At 40.0% G+C, this 18,777-nt stretch overlaps 1 long non-coding RNA gene across 3 annotated transcripts in view; it reads left to right on the top strand.

Moving 5' to 3' along the window:
* Window positions 1-18,451, top strand: part of LOC109275463 (uncharacterized) — a 76,843-nt gene extending 58,392 nt beyond the window's left edge. For 2 of the 3 annotated variants that reach the window (XR_008424120.1, XR_008424127.1), the window contains one exon: window positions 10,019-11,915. This is a non-coding gene — a long non-coding RNA (uncharacterized LOC109275463). Of the gene's footprint in view, window positions 1-10,018; window positions 11,916-16,659; window positions 16,878-17,985 lie in introns of those variants that run through there. The other variant, XR_008424124.1, reaches the window with a different exon arrangement.
* Window positions 18,452-18,777: the final 326 nt, after the last annotated feature.

The following is an 18,777-nucleotide window of genomic DNA, read 5'->3' on the forward strand; positions in this document are numbered from 1 at the left end:
CTCCCAAGAATGCTCCCAGTTTCTTCATCTCAATTGAGCTCCCTGGAGGGTTTCCTTTCTGGCTCAGAGCAGTGTGTATTGACCTTGCCAGTCAGGGTTGCAGTGTCTTCAAGAAAAGCCCAGCTGAGTTTGCTCCCATCAATGCTGTCAGGAGCACAAGTTGGTTTCCCCTGAACGCTATGCTCTGGAGCGTTCTGTGGCAAGAACTCTTATCAGGGGCAGTTGTTCTCAGAAATGGTGGCTCTAAATTGCCTCCTTGCCAACCCTTGCCTTCATTCCTAACAATGGGAACCCTTGGCAGCCAATAATCCTTCTAACTACTATTGACAAACCATCAGCATAGTCCTTTACCGGTCTTCCAGTCTCATGTAGCTTTGGCTACCAATAGGTAATTATAAATAAGGCCACACAGCTCTTTGGAGAAAATGTTAACAATTCCTATGCACATTTATACTCTGATTCATACTTTTGTCTGCTGCCTCAGCCCTGTTTTACTTTGGTTGATGCCAGGAAGTACTCACCCTTCTCCGCATCAGCAAAGGAGACTATTCTCCAAGGAGACAGCAATAGGGAGCCACTTACTCTTCTCTGGAAGTACCTGGATTCAGGTTATATGAAGATGTAATGCTATAAAAATCTCAGACTCTCCCTTCTTGGGGTACAGAAGCATCTAAACAAAGCAAGACCCCAGAAGAGTCCGAGAAATATGTTAGTAATTCCAGGTAGATTAATCAAATACTATTAGAAACCAAATCTAAAGCAAGCCACATATGTGACATTTTTCTTTCTCATCTGCTTTCTATGATAATTTGGTTTTTCTTGACTTGAAAGAAAGCTTTATCTGATTGAATGGTCTCTCTGGCTATCAACCCATTTCTCTCCTGCCTTTTACTATTTATTTTATAGACTAGAGATAAACCTGCTTTAATAACCCCCTTTCCTCATTGCAGTGTGGTTCCGTTCATCAAAACTCTAATATTCTTGGATTCTAATGTAGGCAATTCCAATGACCTTTCAAAATCCTCATTTTCCTTGCCCTCTCTTTCTAGAACTTTCCAGGAGAGAAACTAAGAGCTCTGGTTGAGCTGCTCCCCCAAAGCCGGTACCGATTTACTAGTCATACAAGGGAGCCATCTTGGAAGCAAATCCTCTAACCCTCAGTTAATCACCAGCAACCACCAACTACCTCCAGCTAACACTGCATGGGGCAGAGACAAGCCTTACCCCACTGAGCCCTGCCCAAATTAAAGATTTATGAGGAAAAAAAATTACTGCTGTTTTAAGCCCATTTTAACTAAAACATGACTTTGATCCTAAAGCACGAGACCCTCCTCTGAACCGTCTGTACCCATCTATCATTGAACTATGCTATATTGTGTTACAAGTTATTTTTTAATGTGTTTAGATATTATCCTCTTGGAGACAGGTATTTTGTACTACATTTGTTGAGTTCTCGCACAGTGACTTTTTAGGCAGTAGATACTCTATAAAAATTTCCTGGTTAATTAAATCCAAGACTACGTGTTCCATGAGATAAAATTGCTTCTTATTGTGCCAGCTCTGCAAACATGAGAGAGGGCGCAGAGAAGACATCCTGAAACCCACCCAGACTCTGGGTGGATAACTGACATTTAAGATACTAAAATATGTGTATCATAGACAATGCATATAACCACCCATTCTTCAATCTTCTAAAGTGCTTATTTAATGCTCTTTTGGAATTTGGTATCCAAATCTTGGGATTTCTTTAAAAAGTCAACCTACGTTAGAGCCTTATCACTCAACCTATTTTTTTTTTTATTAATGAGTTACAACAGAAATGAAGTTTGCAGTTAATGAGCTACACATAATCTATCTGTAAATAATAACCACCACTAATGGGCAAATTAATTAGACTTCAGGTTTCTTCTCTTTGTTTTTACACTACTTTGTTTACCCTAATACATTTCATCTAAATATCATTAGACATAACTTCTGGAATGGCAGTATGAGGAGCTCTGAAGACTCACTTCCTAACAAGACAAACTGAACTAGTAAAAACCAAAACACCAACAACTATTTAAAATCTCTATGCAGTGCCTAAGAGAGTACAATAAATGAAGAAGCATTTATTCAACAAAATCTAATAAACTGTGGTAAGAACAGTGAGAGCCTATGTCACTTGAGTCATGATCTACTCCATCCCTTACCCTTCCCCCCAACTCAGCATGCTTGAGGTTCTGTTCCAGAGAGGGGTCCCTCTCCCCCAAGCTACCAGTCAAGTGTTATTTCTCCCTGGGATGGACATGTGCCAACATTTCTCATCCTCTCCAGCTGCCTGTTGTGAAACTAATTTCTAAACAAGGGTGACCAAGAGGTCAGGGGATCCCTTCCTCCCTCTAGCCCCACTCTTAGTCCCACTGGTTCTACTCCAGGCAAAGGTAGCTGAAAATACTAGAGCCAATTATCATCACCACAGTTTGCTCATACAGAGGATATTCCACACTGGGAGAGGCAAGCTGGGAAGACCAGAGGCTACTGCTCCTGCCCAGTGCCCTGCTCATTAGAGGAAAAATGGTGCTCCAAGAGAAGTGGGTCATTGTCTCTTCTCCCATACCCAAAGCAGTTTAACTCTGAGATTTTTTTGCATAGAGAGAGGCAAAAAGAAGAAAAGATGTAGAAGCTCTTACCAGACCAACTACATGTATTTGGAATAGAATGTAAGTTTAATCCTAAGAGATTTTCAAAGAACAATGATGATTTGGGGGTAGACAATTAAGAGGAGGCTGATATCTCTATGAAAGCAACAAGGAAAAACTTTAAGCCAACTAGATTACCAGAGAAAATCAGGTAAAGAGATAACTGCTAAGATGAGCCCTTCTGGAGTCAGAAAAAACCTCCAAGACTAGCTCTATAAAAGGTCCCAAATTAGTTGGATCAGACTGTGGAGCACTGTATGTATAAGGAAATTATCAAAAACCATAGAGTAATCAGCCAGCAGTAAGGGGAGCCTAATTAAGCTGGATGTGATACCAACAGACAAAACGGACTTAGCAGCGAGATCAGGAAAATAGCCAAAGAGAACCCTGCTAAAACTGGTTATCCAAAGGTGACTGTGCCCACGCCCAGGGCTGCAAGTTCTCAAGAATGACATCACAGGCCTCATGCCACATGGGAAATTTCACTGAAGTTCTCCAGCCAAGTTACTAAACAAATAAGCAAATAACAACAACAAATCTGAGAGATGAGAGATGAGAAGTCGGTATCCATAGTTGCTACAATATATTACCACAAATGTTCAGTTTTCAGTAACAACAAAAAATTATGAGACATGCACAGATGCAGGCCATTGTGACCAGTACAGGGGGTAAGGGCAAACAGGCAACAAGGACTGCCTCTAAGAGGGCCCAGATAACAGACCTAAAACAAGTTTATAGCAGCCACTATACTATGCTCAAAGAACTAATGGAAACCATGCTTTCAAAAATAAGTATAATCATAATGTCTCATCAAATTAGGAATAATAATATATAAATTATAAAAATAAACCAAATGGAAATTTCCAAGTTAAAAATCAACTAAAATGAAAAATTTACTAAAAAGACTCAAAAGCAGATTTGAACTGGTAGACAGAATCAAAGATCTTGAAGATGGATTGTATAACGTGTATCAACCTAAGTAACAGTGATACTGAGTAATGCCTTAGAGAAATGTAGGACATCATAAAGAGCAGCAATATACTCATAATGAGACTAGGAGAATGACAGGAGGGGGAGAAGGGAGTAAAAAATATGTGTTTAATAAAATAATGGCTAAACACTCCCAAATTTTATTTTTTTAAAAGTAATCTAGACATCCAAGAAACTCAACATCTTTCAAGAAGGATAAATGCAGAAATATACAACCAGACACTTCATAACTAAAATGTTAAAAGACAAAGAGAAAAACCTTGAAAGCAGTGAGAAAAAGAACTCATCAAGTACAAGAGAACCCAGAAGATTAACAGCTGACTTCCCATCAGAAACAATGAGACTGGAAGGCAGTGGCATGATACATTTAAAGTGCTGAAATTTCAAAAATAGGTCTCCCAAGAAACTTATATCCAGAAAAACAATGTTTCAAAAACGAAAGCAAAATCAAGACCTTCCCAGATAAATAAAACTGAGAGAATTTATTGCTCTCACAATATCTTATAAGAAATACTAAGGGAAGTTCAGGCTGAAAGCAAGTGACCACAGACAGTAATATAAATCTATGTGAAAAAGAAAAGAGTACTGATACAGATAATAACATAATTGTAAAACACAATATAAATGCATGTTTCTTCTTCTTTCTCTTAGGTTATTTAAAAAGCAGCTCTGTAGGAGCACCTGGGTGGCTCAGTCAGTTAAGCGTCTGACTTCAGCTCAGGTCATGATCTTATGGTTCGTGAGTTTGAGCCCCGTGTCGGGCTCTGTGCTGACAGCTCAGAGCCTGGAGCCTAGAGCCTGCCTCGGATTTGGGGTCTCCTTCTCTCTCTGCCCCTCCCCCACTTGTGCTCTGTCTCTATCAAAAATAAATAAATATTAAAAAAAAATTAAAAATATAAAATGCAGCTGTGTCAAGGTGCCTGGGTGGCTTAGTTGGTAGAACATGTGACTCTTGATCCAGGGGTTGTAAGTTCAAGCCCCACGTTAGGTGTGGAGCTTACTTAAAACTAAAATCTTAATAAAAATAAAATAGAAAAAGCAGCTGTGTCAAACAATATGCATGTAATTGTATTTGGTGGTCTATAATGTAGAAATGCAATCTATTTGCTAATGGCAAAAAGGAGGTGGGAGCAAAGCTATAATGTAGTAAGGTAACGACACCATATGCTAACTGAAAGCAAGAGCAACAAATGAAGAGAACCGGAAATGGCAAATCAAAGAGTCGATAAAACAAACTCTACAAATATGTACTTGCTCTCCTTTCCTCTCTCAGTTTCTTAGAAAGACATCAATTATGTAAAGTAATAATTACAACATGTATTTTGGAAGTGGTTACCTAGATATGGTATGCATAATGCATAACAAGAGCAGCACAAAAGAAGGGGCAGAAACAACAGAGCTATATAGGAGCATCTTTCTTGTATTTCCCTGGAATTCAGTAGAAATCTGATCTAGAGTCTGCAAATTAAGATACAGATGGTAAGTCCTCGAGCAGCCAATAAGAAAATAACTCACAAATATGTATAGTGTAATGTCACACTAGAAAAAAAATCATGAATGTGAAAGAAAGAAGTAAAAGAATAGAGGAACAGTGTTGTGGCTTGATTTACATCCCCCTAAAAGTCATACGGTGAAGTCCTAATCCCCGATACCTCAGAATGTTACTTTATTTGGAGGTAGGGCCATTATAGAGGGAGTACAGCTAAAATGAGGTCATTAGGATGGGCCCTAATCCAATACAACTAGTGTCCTTATAAGAAGGGAAAATTTGGACACACATACACAGAAGGAAGATGATGTAAGTCGATACAGGGCAAAGACAGCTAAGTTCAAGCCAAGGAGAGAGGGCTGGAATGGACCCTTCCCCCTCACAGCTCTCAGTAAGAACCAACCCTGTTGATACCTTGATCTCAGAACTTCAGGCCTCCATGTGTGAGACAACAAATTTTTGTTGTTTAAGCCCTCCAGTTTGTGGTACTTTGTTATGACTGCCTTAGAAAAATAATGTCTACATAGAAAACAAAAAGTAAAATGGCAGATGTAAATCTAACTCTATCAATAGTGACATTAAGTATGAATGGATTAAACATTCCAGTCAGAAAGCAGAGACTATCAAACTAAATAAAAAGACAAGACCCAGTTATATGCTATCTATAGAAGATACCTTTTAGATTCAAAGATACAAATAAATTATAAGTAAAAGGATGGAAAAAAAGATATATCTTACCAACAGTAACCATAAGAAAGCTGTTGTGGCTATAGTATTATCAGTCAACAGAGGCTTTGAAACAGAAAGTGTTAATAAAGATAAAGAGAGACATTTAATTATTACAAAAGAGTCAACCCACCAAGAAAGATACAGCAATTACAAACACATATACACCTAAAAACAAAGCCTAAAACACATGAAGCAAAAACTAACAAATGAAGGGAGACACTGAAAATCAACAATGGTTGGAGGCCTTAATACTCCAATTTCAATAATGAATAAACCAAATAGGCAGAAGATGAACAAAAAGAAGAGTTGAACAACACTACAAACCAGTTAGACCTAAGAGAGACTCTCTCTACCAACAACATCATATGTGTTTGTTTTGCAGGTGCATGAGACAATCCCCACAAATACATTAAATGATAAAACAAGCCTTGATAAATTTAAGAGGATTGAAATTACAGAAATGATCATCTCCACAATGGAATCAACTTTAAAGTCAATAACAGAAAGAAATTCGGGGAATTCAGAAATGAGTTGATATTTAAAAACACTCTTAAATATCCAATAGGTCAAAGAAGAAACCACAAAGGAAATCAAACAATACTTTGATGGATAAAAATTAAAATACAATATAGGAAAACATATGGGACAGTTAAAATAGTAGAGAGAGGGAAATTTATAGCCTATGTTAGAAATGCCTCTACACAATAGCCTAACATTCCACTTTAAGACACTAGACAAAGAAGACACACAAACTTTAAAACAAACAAACATAGACATATAATAAAGATTACAGTACAATCAATAAAATGGAAAATAGAAAAACATAACTTCACTAAAGAATTCTATCAAACATTTAAAAAGTATCAGTATCAATACTTCACAAATTCTTCTAAAAAATAGAAGAGGAAGGAACATTTCTCAACTCACTTTATGAGGTCAGTATTACCTTGATACCAAAACCCGACAAATATCACAAGTAAACTATAGATCAGCATCTCTTATGAATAGACACAAAAATCGCTAAGATATTAGCAAACCAAATCAAGCAACATGTTAAAAAAGTTATGTCATGATCAAGATATAAAAAGGATTATACATCATGAGCAAGTAGTTTTTATCCCCAAGAGATATAAAACTGGTTCAACATCCAAAAATGATTTACATATTAATAAAAATAAATGACAAAACACATCATAATCTCAATAGCTGCTGAAAAAGGCAAAAATGAAAAAATCAAACATCCCTTTGTGATTAAAAAAAAAAAAAACACCTAACTAACTTGGACTAGAAAGGAACATTCTCAATCTAAAAAAGAACACCTATGAAAACACCAAAGCTAAAGGGAACTGACAGGAAAATTCTGCCATCTGTTAAGTAGGTCTATTCCAGTTATGCATTATTTAACTGGGGAAATCACCACCCACTGGACCCACTGCAAGATGGGCCTGACCTAAAACTCCATTGACCTAACTTCCATAAGCCCTTCCTGCGATTGATGGGGCACAGTCACAGATGTTGGGTGTCTTGTACTTAGTTCAAAGCCAGTGTCCAGTAGTCCCCAAAGGGTCTGATTACTTCTTTCCCCCAAGTATACAGCTACTCTAGTAAAAAGGCTATAGGTCCCTCTAGGGAGACTGGAAGAAAGATTAACAATATAACCTTTTGGTAGTCCTAAATTCTTTCTTCAAGGGGACATCCCCCCCCCCACTTGTTTAATTGGTTCTGGGTCTGTAAGTTGGCTCCAGTCTGGGAATTGATTGAGGGGCCATAACTCTGCCTTTAGGATTCAGGTTGAACTTTCTGGTTCATTCAACTCAAAATTTTTCTGCTTCTACCAATAAAGAATTTAGTAGGCTTCCTACCTATTTTACTTCTAGCTCACTCTAATTAATTATCCAGAGCCATAGTCCTATACAAGTCAGACTACTTATTGCTGCTTTGACTCTCCTGTCCATTACAGTAGCCATCTCACTTGGCCTTTGGTGGTGAGGGTTTCCAACTACTCTCACTCTCACTGCATATCAGTTTTCCATTTCAGTGACTTCAGTTTCTATGGGGGATGTCTGGCCTACAGAGAAGAGTGATAGCACAGTTCCCCTCACACACTGATTCCTCAGAGCGCTGGTGCAAGGTGTACATTTTGGCCCCTTCCAGTGTAGGTGAGTAGGTCTTAAATGACAAATACACTCTAACTTTCCAGTCTCTCCCAGTCTTTGAATCCCTTGCCCTACATTAAACCAAGGAATGTCTAACATTTCCAATTCACTCATGGTGAGCCATATTTTGGTCCGTGTTTCATCATCCTGAAAAGAAAAAATCTGAACGCATCCCTCCTAATATCAGGAACAAGACAAGGACAAGTTCTCACACCACTGCCATTCAACATGCTAGTGTAGGGCAATTAGACAATTAAATTCTCCCCAGGACAATTACACAACAAAATGAGAAAAAAGTGATCAGATTATAAAGGGAGAAGTAAAGCTATCTCTTGTTTGCCCATGACATCATCATGTATACAGAAAATACTAATGAATCCACTAAAAACTATTAGGACTAGCAGAGGTGTTCAGCAAGGTGGCAGGGCTCTAAGATCAATACACAAAAATCAAATGTGTTTCTACATAATAGTAATGAATAAACCAAAAATGCAATTAAAAAATAACTTCATTTACAATGGCATCAAAAGGAATAAGACACTTAGGAATAGGTTTCACAAGAGAAATGCAAACATTATACTCTGAGTACTACAAAATACTGCTGAAAGAAATTAAAGATCTAATGAAACAAAGTATCCCGTGTTCATACAATGGAAGACTTAATATTGTTAGTATAGCAATACTCTTCAAAATGATCTGTAAGCCCTATCAAATCGAAACTGGCTTTTTAAATAGAAATAGACAAGCTGATCCTAAAACTTATATGGAAATTTAAGGGACCTTAGAAGAGCCAAAACAATCTTGAAAAAGAACAAAACTGAAAGACTTACACTTTCAATTTTAAAATTAACTACAAAGGGGCGCCTGGGTGACTCAGTCAGTTAAGCGTCTGACTTCGGCTCAGGTCATAATATCACAGTTTGTGAGTTCAAGCCCCGTGTCAGGCTCTGTGCTGACAGCTCAGAGCCTGGAGCCTGCTTTGGATTCTGTCTCTCCTTTTGTCTCTGACCCCCACCCCCAATTGTGTTCTGTCTCTCAAAAGTAAATAAATGTAAAAATAAATAAATAAAATAAAATACAAAGTTACAATACTCAAAACAATGTGATACCAGCATAAAGACAAACATACAGAGCAAGTGAATAGGATTGAGAGTCCAGATTTTACTCTCACACTTCTGGTCCATTGATTTCAAAAAAGGTGGTAAGATATTCAACAAAGGAAGGAATAGTCTTTTCAACAAATGATGCTGGGACAACTGGACAATCATAAGCAAAAGAAGTTGGATCCCCTAACTCACATTATATATAAAAGTGCAACAACGTAAATGTAAGAACGAAAAGTAGACAATACTTAGAAAAATATCACAGGTATACATTTTCATGACCTTGGATTAGGCAATGTTTTCTTAAATATGACTAAAAGCTCAAGCAACGACAAAAACAGAGAAGTTGGACTCCATCAAAATGTAAAACTTCTGTGCTACACCATTAAGAAAGTTAGAAGACAGTCTATAAAATAGGAGAAAATATTTCCAAAGTATATATTTGAGGAGTGATAAAGAACTCTTACAACTCAATAATAATTAAAAAACAGTTAGTAGGCATAGAATCTGAATAGACATTTTCCCTAAGAAGATTTATAAATGGCCAGTAAGCACATGTAAATTACTTGACATTAGCAGTCATCAGGGAAATGGAAATTAAAATTACAATGCAATATCACTTCCTTCCACTTTTTTGGATATTATGAAGAATGCTGCTATGAATATTCATGTGCAAATTATTGTGTGAACATATGTTTTCATTTTTCTTGACTATGTACCTAGGTATCAAATTTCTGGGCAATACAACTACTGTTTAACCTTTTTAGAAACTGCCAGACTATTTTCCAAAACAAGTGTACCGTGTTTCATTCCCATGAGCAGTGTATGAGAGTTCTAATCTCATCGACACTTGTTTTTCCTTTTTAATCCTAGCCGTCCTTGTGGATATGAACTCAAGTGTCCATTAACTGATGAATGAATAAAATGTGGTATATCCATACCATGGAATACTATTCAGCCACAAACAAGAATGAAATACTATACCTGCTACAACATGGATGAATCGTGACAAAATTTTGCCAAATGAAAGAAGCCAGTCATAAAATGTCATATATTGTGTGATTTTCTTCACATGAAATGTCCAGTTGAGGCAAGTAATGGAGAGACAGAAAGTACTTTTGTGGTTGCCTAGGGGTTGGGGCCTTGAGGGCCTATGGGGAGACTGCTAATGGGTCTGGGGTTTCTTTTAGAAGTAATATAAATGTTATAAAATTGATTTGTGGGGCACCTGGCTGGTTCAGCTGGTACAGCACACAATTCTTGATCTCGAGGTCGTGAGTTCAAGCCCCACATTGGGTGTGGAGCCTACTTAAAAAATATAAAATTGATTATGATTGTACAACTTGGTGAATATACTAAAAATCATTTAATTCTGTATTCTAAAGAGAGGTAAATTGTATGGTTATATGCATTTTATCTCAATAAAGCTATTATTTATAAAAGATCATTATAACATGTTTAACTTATATAAATATGTTCATTCCTTATTTTAAGTTCTTAAAATGTCCCAGAAACCAGCTCACAATTCCCCAATGCTTTGGGCTGCTCTAAAAAAAAAAAATGGTTCCGGACATATAGACTGTTTTTAGTCTTAAAAGTACTTCTCTGGATGAATAATTAAACTCAGAAGGTGGTAAATCTTCTCCCTTCTCAGCCTTTTTGTTAAAATGGGGACTAGGCTCAGGACTTGGCCACTACAAGTGGCCAAATAAGTGATCACTGAATTTTAGAGCAAGAAGGGGGTCTAGTGACCAGCTAAGAAGCATCCCATGAACAGATTTTTAGCTTGCTATGGATTCTACCAAAGCAGATAAGGGCTTGGATTCTGATAGTTTCCTCAAGTGGTAATTGCAGGAAGACTAATAAGTGGAGAAAGACACAAAAGGAAGAAAAACCAATAAAAGATATGATGAAACATGGGTTGCCTTAAGTGGGCAATTGGGGCTCAATCCCACTGGGGATACTCTGTGAAGATATGTACAATATGTCTCAAAATTGCCCCAGAGGAGCAATAGGGAGACTGAGGCATGTAACCACCAGCTCACATGTCCTCTTAGTTGGGGACTGGTGTCGAAGAGTTAACTCTCCCTCACATCTGGGCTGTGTCTGCCTGCCATAGAAGAAGCTTCTGCTGAAGAAATCCTTCAGGCTTAGAAAAAGAGCAAGGCAGATGCTTGAGGGGAAAGCCGTCAGCTTTCTGGAACTTTCTACAGCTTTGAGTGAGCTTAGGTGGGCTGTGGAGTTGAGAGGTGGACAAACAACATCAACTACAGTCTCTTGTGACAAAGGACACATAAGAGGGATGGGATTTCCACCACTGCTCTGGCTCAAAAGGGAATTTCCAATTCACCTTTCCTGCCTCATCTTGATTAGGAGGTGGATTTCCCTTCAGTTTCATCACCCCACAAGTGACAAAGTCCTTTTCTGATCTGTGGGACTGATGAGCATCTAGAACCTCTACCAGTAGCTTGTCTATAGGAGATGGATGCATGCAGAACAGTGGAGGGTTCTAGGCAGAGTCTCACAGGCAGCAACAAACCTCACTTACATCCAGGGACTCCAATGTCTAGAGATTGGTCCATAATGAGAGAAAAGGGACATTTAGGTGTGGAGTCAGTGTCCTCATAGCTTCTTGGCACATGAAAGGTGCCTACCTTCTTACCACGGTTCTCAGCTTCTCCTTTTCACCTTATTGAGGCTTAGCTACTGAGAGAACTCATTCTGCTGACATCAGTGCAAACCTCTCTGTACTATAGCCCCCAATGATCCGTGGTAAAACATTAATTTTGGAAATTAATAATGTAAATTCCACATCTCAAGGTTAGAAGTCAATGTAAAGAAAGCCAAACAAGTTTCCTTACCACAGGAGTTCCAAGACCCTTCAGTATACCTATAAGCCTTGACTATCCTCAAGGAGAAGTTTCAAGGTCATAGTATTTCTTAAAACTATTCTCCCAGAAAAGATTTTCCTATAGATTTTCATGGAACTAGTGTTCTACAGAACACACTTGGGGCAACACTGGTATAGCCCAATCCATTTGTTTCACTGATGAGGAAACTGGAGTCCACAGAACCAAGGTGACTTGCACAAGTCATGCTGTAAGTTGCCGATGGAGCCAGAACTTAAACCCACAATTTCCATCTTTCATATCTCCATGCCCTCTGCTCAGTGACAGTACAATGGTCATGGTTTCACCTGTGATGGAAAGCTCCTGAGTTGTCCTTTCCCTGTCCTTTGTGTCTTCGAGAAATGTCATCCTCCATCACTATCTGAACCAGAGAAATGAAACATTTGTGTCATTCCTATGGTCAACAACTGTCAACTAGGAGAAGCTAAATGTGACAAGCTCTCACTAAGGATATATAAATGAGGTTTCTAAGCAGCAAAGATACTTTCTCCACTCTCTCTTGCCCCCTCTACTAGATGAATGCTAAGAACACTGGGACCCTAGGGAGTGGCAAAGCCATCCAATAGAAAGAAGTCTGCTTTCTTGAACCTGCATGCAGAGGGAAGCCACTGGCTTACCTGCAAAGAGTCCCACATGAGCAAGAAAGAAACTTCTATGAGGATAAACCACTGTAAGTTTTGAGTTTGATACAGCAGTTCACATTGCCCTAGTTAATACACTTAAAGACAAATATATATTTATATATATATATTTATATATACAAATATATATAAATATATATATAAATATATAATATATAATATAAATATATAATATAAATATATTATATATATATATAGATAGATATATGAGGGTGGATTCATAAATTTGGGGACACAAAGCAATTCTACCTCAATTAGAAAGAACCTGGAACAAAACGTATCAGCCCTTATTCTCAGGGACCAAGAGCCTGGCACAGACATAGCCACCCTGAGCTGTGCCCTCCCTCACCACACCTTCACTCAGTCTTGATCACAGCACCTCTCTCAACCTCCTTCAGTGTCACCCACATTTCCCCAGCCCCACTGCCAGAACCCCAGGCTAAGTCATTTTCATCTTTGGGCTGGACTATTCCAAATGCTCTCAAAAGGGTTCTATCTTCTGTATGCTATCCTCCTCCTTTCCCCCGTATTAAACCATTCTCCATGCTGTGTTCAAAATCACCTTCAAAACACACGAATCCCATTTTGACCTACATTCTATCCCCCATCCCCCATGGCATGAATCCCTTCAATTAATTCCAGATGTGATTGCAATGAAATTCAAACTCTTCTGTGGGATATATGGCCCTCCTTTTCAGCTCTCACCAACCCTGTCTTTGGACCCTGTTCCCCAGCCATTTGGAACTTCCTTTGGCTCCTTGGTTGGATCTCGCCTCTCTTGCCTCTTAGCCATGGTATAGGATGCTCCCACGTCCTGAAGTGTGCTGCTCCTTTTCTTCCTTCCCAACCAAGGCCTCATCTTCTCCTTTGCAACAGTTTGACTCTAACTCAACTTAGCTGTCACTTTTGGGAAGGCTTCATTAATAATCTCAGACTGTGTTAGCTTTTTATTGTCTACTTGTCCTTAGTACCCTGCCCATGCCCTAACACAGGACGTTCATGATCTAATTGTATACCTATTAACATATTCCTCTGGAACAATCCTGGAGGGCACAAACACCTCATTCACTGTTGGATCTGACCACTGCTTGGGGGCTTGGAGCAAAGCAGGTGCTCACAAATTATTTCTTTTAGAGATGGTGGAGGGGGGTGGATGGTTGGATTGGATGCCCATTTTGTATGAGCCAAAGAGAAAGCTTTACTTAAGATAGTAGGCAGTGTTGTTTAACTATTAGTGAATATAGGATCCCATTTTTTTCCTATTCATTCTTCTCCACAAAACATCTTTTAACATACGATATTCTAAAGTTGCTGTGTTCGCCTGTTTTAAAGGATTTAATTGGTTTTGTTTACTAATGTTAGTGGAGAACCCAGCACATCTCGTTCTCTGCCAGTCAGGACTACAAAGAAATCTGGCTGGTTGGTCACGAGGAATGAAGCACGCATAGGGTTAAGATCTTGGCTCTGAACTCAGGATGTCTGTGTTAAGTCCTGCCCTAAGATTTACCATAGCCAGATGACCTCAGGCGATGAAATAATGTTTCTACAATCCTTAGCAGAGTGTCTGGTATTAGGAGCTTAACAGCTGGTAGCAAGTTATTAATGTTGTATTTGCTACAGAAACTAGTATCAATGTTATCATTATTCTGCCCTAATAATGTCCTTAGACCATGACGGAGACTACTGGGGGGAGGGGATGTACACTGTGTGCAGGAAAAGTAACCAACCAAGACCAGTGCGTGAGATTATCAGGGAAGACCCAATTCTCCTCATTGGACAGACAAGAAAAGCCACAGTCAGCAGGTTGAGGAGACCTGCTCCTAGTCACGTAGCCAGTCAGGGCAGGGCTGAGACTCAAACCAGAACTGATTCCAAAGCCAGTTCTCTTTCCACCACACTGCACTGCCCGTGGGCATTAGCATTTCCAGGTCCTACAGGCTTCCGAATTTCTGAGATCAAATAGGACTTAGGATTCCAAATAAGCACACCGCAACTGACTGTTGCCCTCTCTCCATTCCTAGCTGCTTGAGACTGTGGGCTTGCAGAGCATTCTGCCCAGGAGGTGCAGCACTCATGGATGTAGGTCCTCTGCTCAGGGTGCCCTCTGCCCCGAGGACAGACTGGCTCCCACAGAGACCATAGCGTCCTTTTATAAAGTAACTGCTGTGTCTCCCCCAGGACGAGGGTGGGAGTTCCATCTACCTCCTGCACTCCAAAGGCCAGAGACGCTGGGTAGATGTATACCACTGAGACCAAATACAGTGGCCACTTGAATGAACGTTAGGGTGTGCTAATGTTCTCTGAAGTCTGGTTCTCAGTGCAAACGGCCAAAGCAGATAATGTACAAAGCCCTCGAAAAGTCATAGATTCTCCAAGCTTGACAGGATCTGGAGCCTTAATCTGAACTGTTTATTTTGTAGAGAAAATCTGGGCATAGCAAAAGGCAGGAAGAAATACCCAGGCTTTGGTGGTGGTGGTCGTGGGGGTGGTGTTCTGAGTTTCATTCCAGTGTCCTTTCCATCACACCAATAAACATTTTTCTAGAGCATTGCTGTAATGGGATGGCACTTATGGCGACTGCCTGACTCAGATGGAGAAACCTGCTTAGGGCATTTGCCATCACTGTAGCAAGCCATTTCGACATAGGTCCTCTTGGGTGATCTGGAAAACCTTCTCAGGATGGGATGATTTTTGGGTGGTGGGGGAGTATCTTAGTCTGAGGAATTTGTGTAACAGGAACTCTAAGAGAGGCCAAATAGAAGTGTGGACGATTCTAGAGGGTAAAGAATGTTGCTCACTGCTAGGTTTTCAGTATAGAGAGCAATGCTCTGGAGAGATGAGACCTTCATTCAGATCTACGAGTCAAGACAAAAGGCCAGATCAGGGACATGGCCATCAGCCATCCAGTTGCCACAGGTAGCTCTTGAATGGGCTTAGAGAATTCCCAGGCACCTGCTCTACCCATAGTCTAGTGCCCTCCCTAGGTGGGAGGGAAATTTTGATTATTTTTGATGTTTTATTTTTGAGAGAGAGGGAGACAGAATACAAGTGGGGGAGGGGTAGAGAGAGGGGGAGACACAGAGTCCAAAGCAGGCTCCAGGCTCTGAGGTGTCAGCACAGAGCCCGAGGCAGGGCTTGAACTCCTGAACTGCAAGACCCTGCCTTGAGCTGAAGTCGAACACTTACCTGGCTGAGCCACACATGTGTCCCTGGGAAGGGAAATTTTAAAGGGACCAACCTACGTTCATTAGTTCCAGGAAACTCTGATGTCTTTGAGATCCTATGGAAACTCACAGGACGTCCCTGAACCAGGATATGCTCCAATCAGACAGACAGACACTGGGGATTAGATACGTCCTCTGTTCTTCACAGTGTCCCAGTCACAAATCAGGGACAGGCAACTCTCTATAGTAAGGCAATGCCAGAGAACTAAAGGAGGTCTGCCCAGAGCAGACAGCCCTTCCCAATAATGGAGAGCTGAAAGCAAAACTAAAGAAGAAAATCTCTATCTCTTAATTCCATCCCATCTAAGTCAAGAGGACGCGGCTTTTTGTTTTTTGTTCGTTTGTTTGTTTTTAAGTCTTAAACCTTCATTATCCTTTTTGGTAGGGGTGCATGAAAGAGTCTGAATAAACATTTGACAGGTGACTAGGTAAATAAATGAAGGAAGGAAAGAATAAAGTGAGCGTTGGAGTTAGTGACGAAATGAACCAACTATCCAGGCAGAGAATGACTATGGAGATGTACAAATGAATTGCAAGACCTTCATAATGCATGCATAAATTTGCATGATTCTATGCTGGAAAAAGAAGTTTATCTGTTTGTTTAATTCCTATCGGCACAGCATTTCCTCTTCTTTACTCCCCTGAACTGTGTTTAACAAGAAACCTTTAACTATTTTGTTCTCTGAACATTTGGGCAGAATTAAAATAACTCTTTGGTGTTGTTTCTTTTATTTCCCTAGCCAGCCGAATGAGCTATTTTTCACTTCAACTCTCTGCGTCTTGCCTGCTGCCACCACCTGGTCTTGTCACCACAACATTCCTTAACACCCCAGTAGGGAAAAGGCAAACCAGAGGCAGGCAGCCCTGGGCCCTAGAGTCTCAAGTCCACCATCTGATGAAGTGGCTTTGGGCAGGTTACCAATCTCTGGGTCATAATGGAACATGCACTGTGAATATTGTAAGTAGTCATGCAAGGAGAGTACATTGTAGCAGGTGTATCACAGGATGAGTGCTCAATAAAATTTAGTTACTGTTATATTGTATTGATAGATAGGATTATATTAGGTTACATTACCTCCTATTACATGCCCTACCTTATTGCGTATTGCGTTTATTGCACTGCCTGGTGTTGTATCGTATCATATTACATACAGTACTGGTAAATTTACACTTCCTTGCAGAACCTGTGTCTATCGGTGTGTTGGCCAAAGTAACACCCTTCAAAAATATGTCCTCTAAGTGCTTCTTGACTTTCTTCCCCAGACTCAAGACCACTCCTTAGTTCTCTGTTGGGTGCTTCTACGAAGTAGAACGCAGTGCTCGTCACGAAGAAAATCTACTTGTCCTTCTTCTCAGACTTTTCAGCTGCATCCGTGGCAAATTCTGGCTGTCTTGCAGGGCTTTCTCTGTCTTCCCACTCAGAAGTCATGGGGGTTCAGAATCCTCAAGGGAGCTCTGTGTCTGCGGAAGAAAATCAGCTTCGATCTCCTCTGTTGACCTGACTTTCACCCTTCCCCTCCAGCATTCCAGGCTCCCACTCACATCAACAAGCTGCATTTTTAAGAGTTGGTTGAGACTGAGCAGTTAAGGTTAAGAGAGCTCAAGAATGGGGCCAAAGCACTGGGGGGGCCCTGGGAGGGCTCAGTCAGTTGGGTGTCCCACTTCGGCTCAGGTCATGATCTCATGGCTTGTGAGTTAGAGCCCTGCATTGGACTCTGAGCTGACAACTCAGAGCCAGAAGCCTGCTTCAGATTCTGTGTCCCTCTCTTACTTTGCCCCTACTCTGCTCATGCTCTGTCTCTAAGAATAAATATTAAAAAATTTAAAAACAACAAAAATAAGAAGAATGGGGCCAAAGCAGAGTCTGACAGCACTCAGGCCAGTGTTCATGAAGGGCCAGGGTTTCCCAGTAGCCTTGGACTGTTTGCCTTACTCTGGAAAAGGGATTTAGAGGTGAAGACAGGGCATCAAATCAGAGAAATCAGGTACGTTGACCTGGCACAACTCTAAGCTTAAGCCAGGGGCACACACAGTCGGTGACTTTCTCTTCTTTCTATCTTCTTTAGGTCATGAAGTCCCCATTTCTAAGGAGTGAAACATGCTCAAGGAAGAGAGCAACTTTCCCCCAGCCTGACAGAATGCAACATAATTGGTTTATGCCAAACATGGCAATTCCATTCCCTTTTCCCTATGATTGACTTGGAGGCTGGCATGTGACCCAATTCTGACCAGTGAGACTAAAGAGACAATCTGTTGATGATGTCTTCTCCCAAGATTTATGTTTTCTGCTACAAAGAGTAACAGCCAGTTCACTCCTGCCTGACTTGAATGTAATTGCATGGGAACATGATACTTGGAGCTACAGCAGCCATTCTGTGATCATGAGGCAACAAGCCAAAGGGCACAGGATAAAACAGTGAAAAGACAGAATGATATCACTAGATTAGATGATATCATTAAACTGCTGAACCAATCTGGAACCAATGACTTCTAGACTTTGATAATTCGTGAGATGATTAAAAATTTCTATTGTTTTACCCACAATTCTTTTCCTGCTACTTGTAACCAAACACACCTTACATGATACAAACACTATCCAAGTTGTGTTACCATTTTTCTAGTTCATGTCTGTAGATCCGGTGTCTAACTTTTGTATTTTTAACTTTGGGTATGATCCTGGCACTCAGGAAGAGTCACTAAATGTTTGTTTAGGAGGTGTTTTGGTTATAATAACTTCTGAAACGTGTGTATGCGCACAGTGGAATATCACACAGCCATAAAATGAGATCTTGCCATTTGCGACAGCATGGACAGACATAGAGGGTGTTACACTAAGTGAAGTAAGTCAGAAAGACAAA

This window comes from Panthera pardus, unplaced genomic scaffold (genome assembly GCF_024362965.1).
Source record: "Panthera pardus isolate Hobbes unplaced genomic scaffold, ASM2436296v1 HiC_scaffold_20, whole genome shotgun sequence".
Classification (NCBI taxonomy): domain Eukaryota; kingdom Metazoa; phylum Chordata; class Mammalia; order Carnivora; family Felidae; genus Panthera; species Panthera pardus.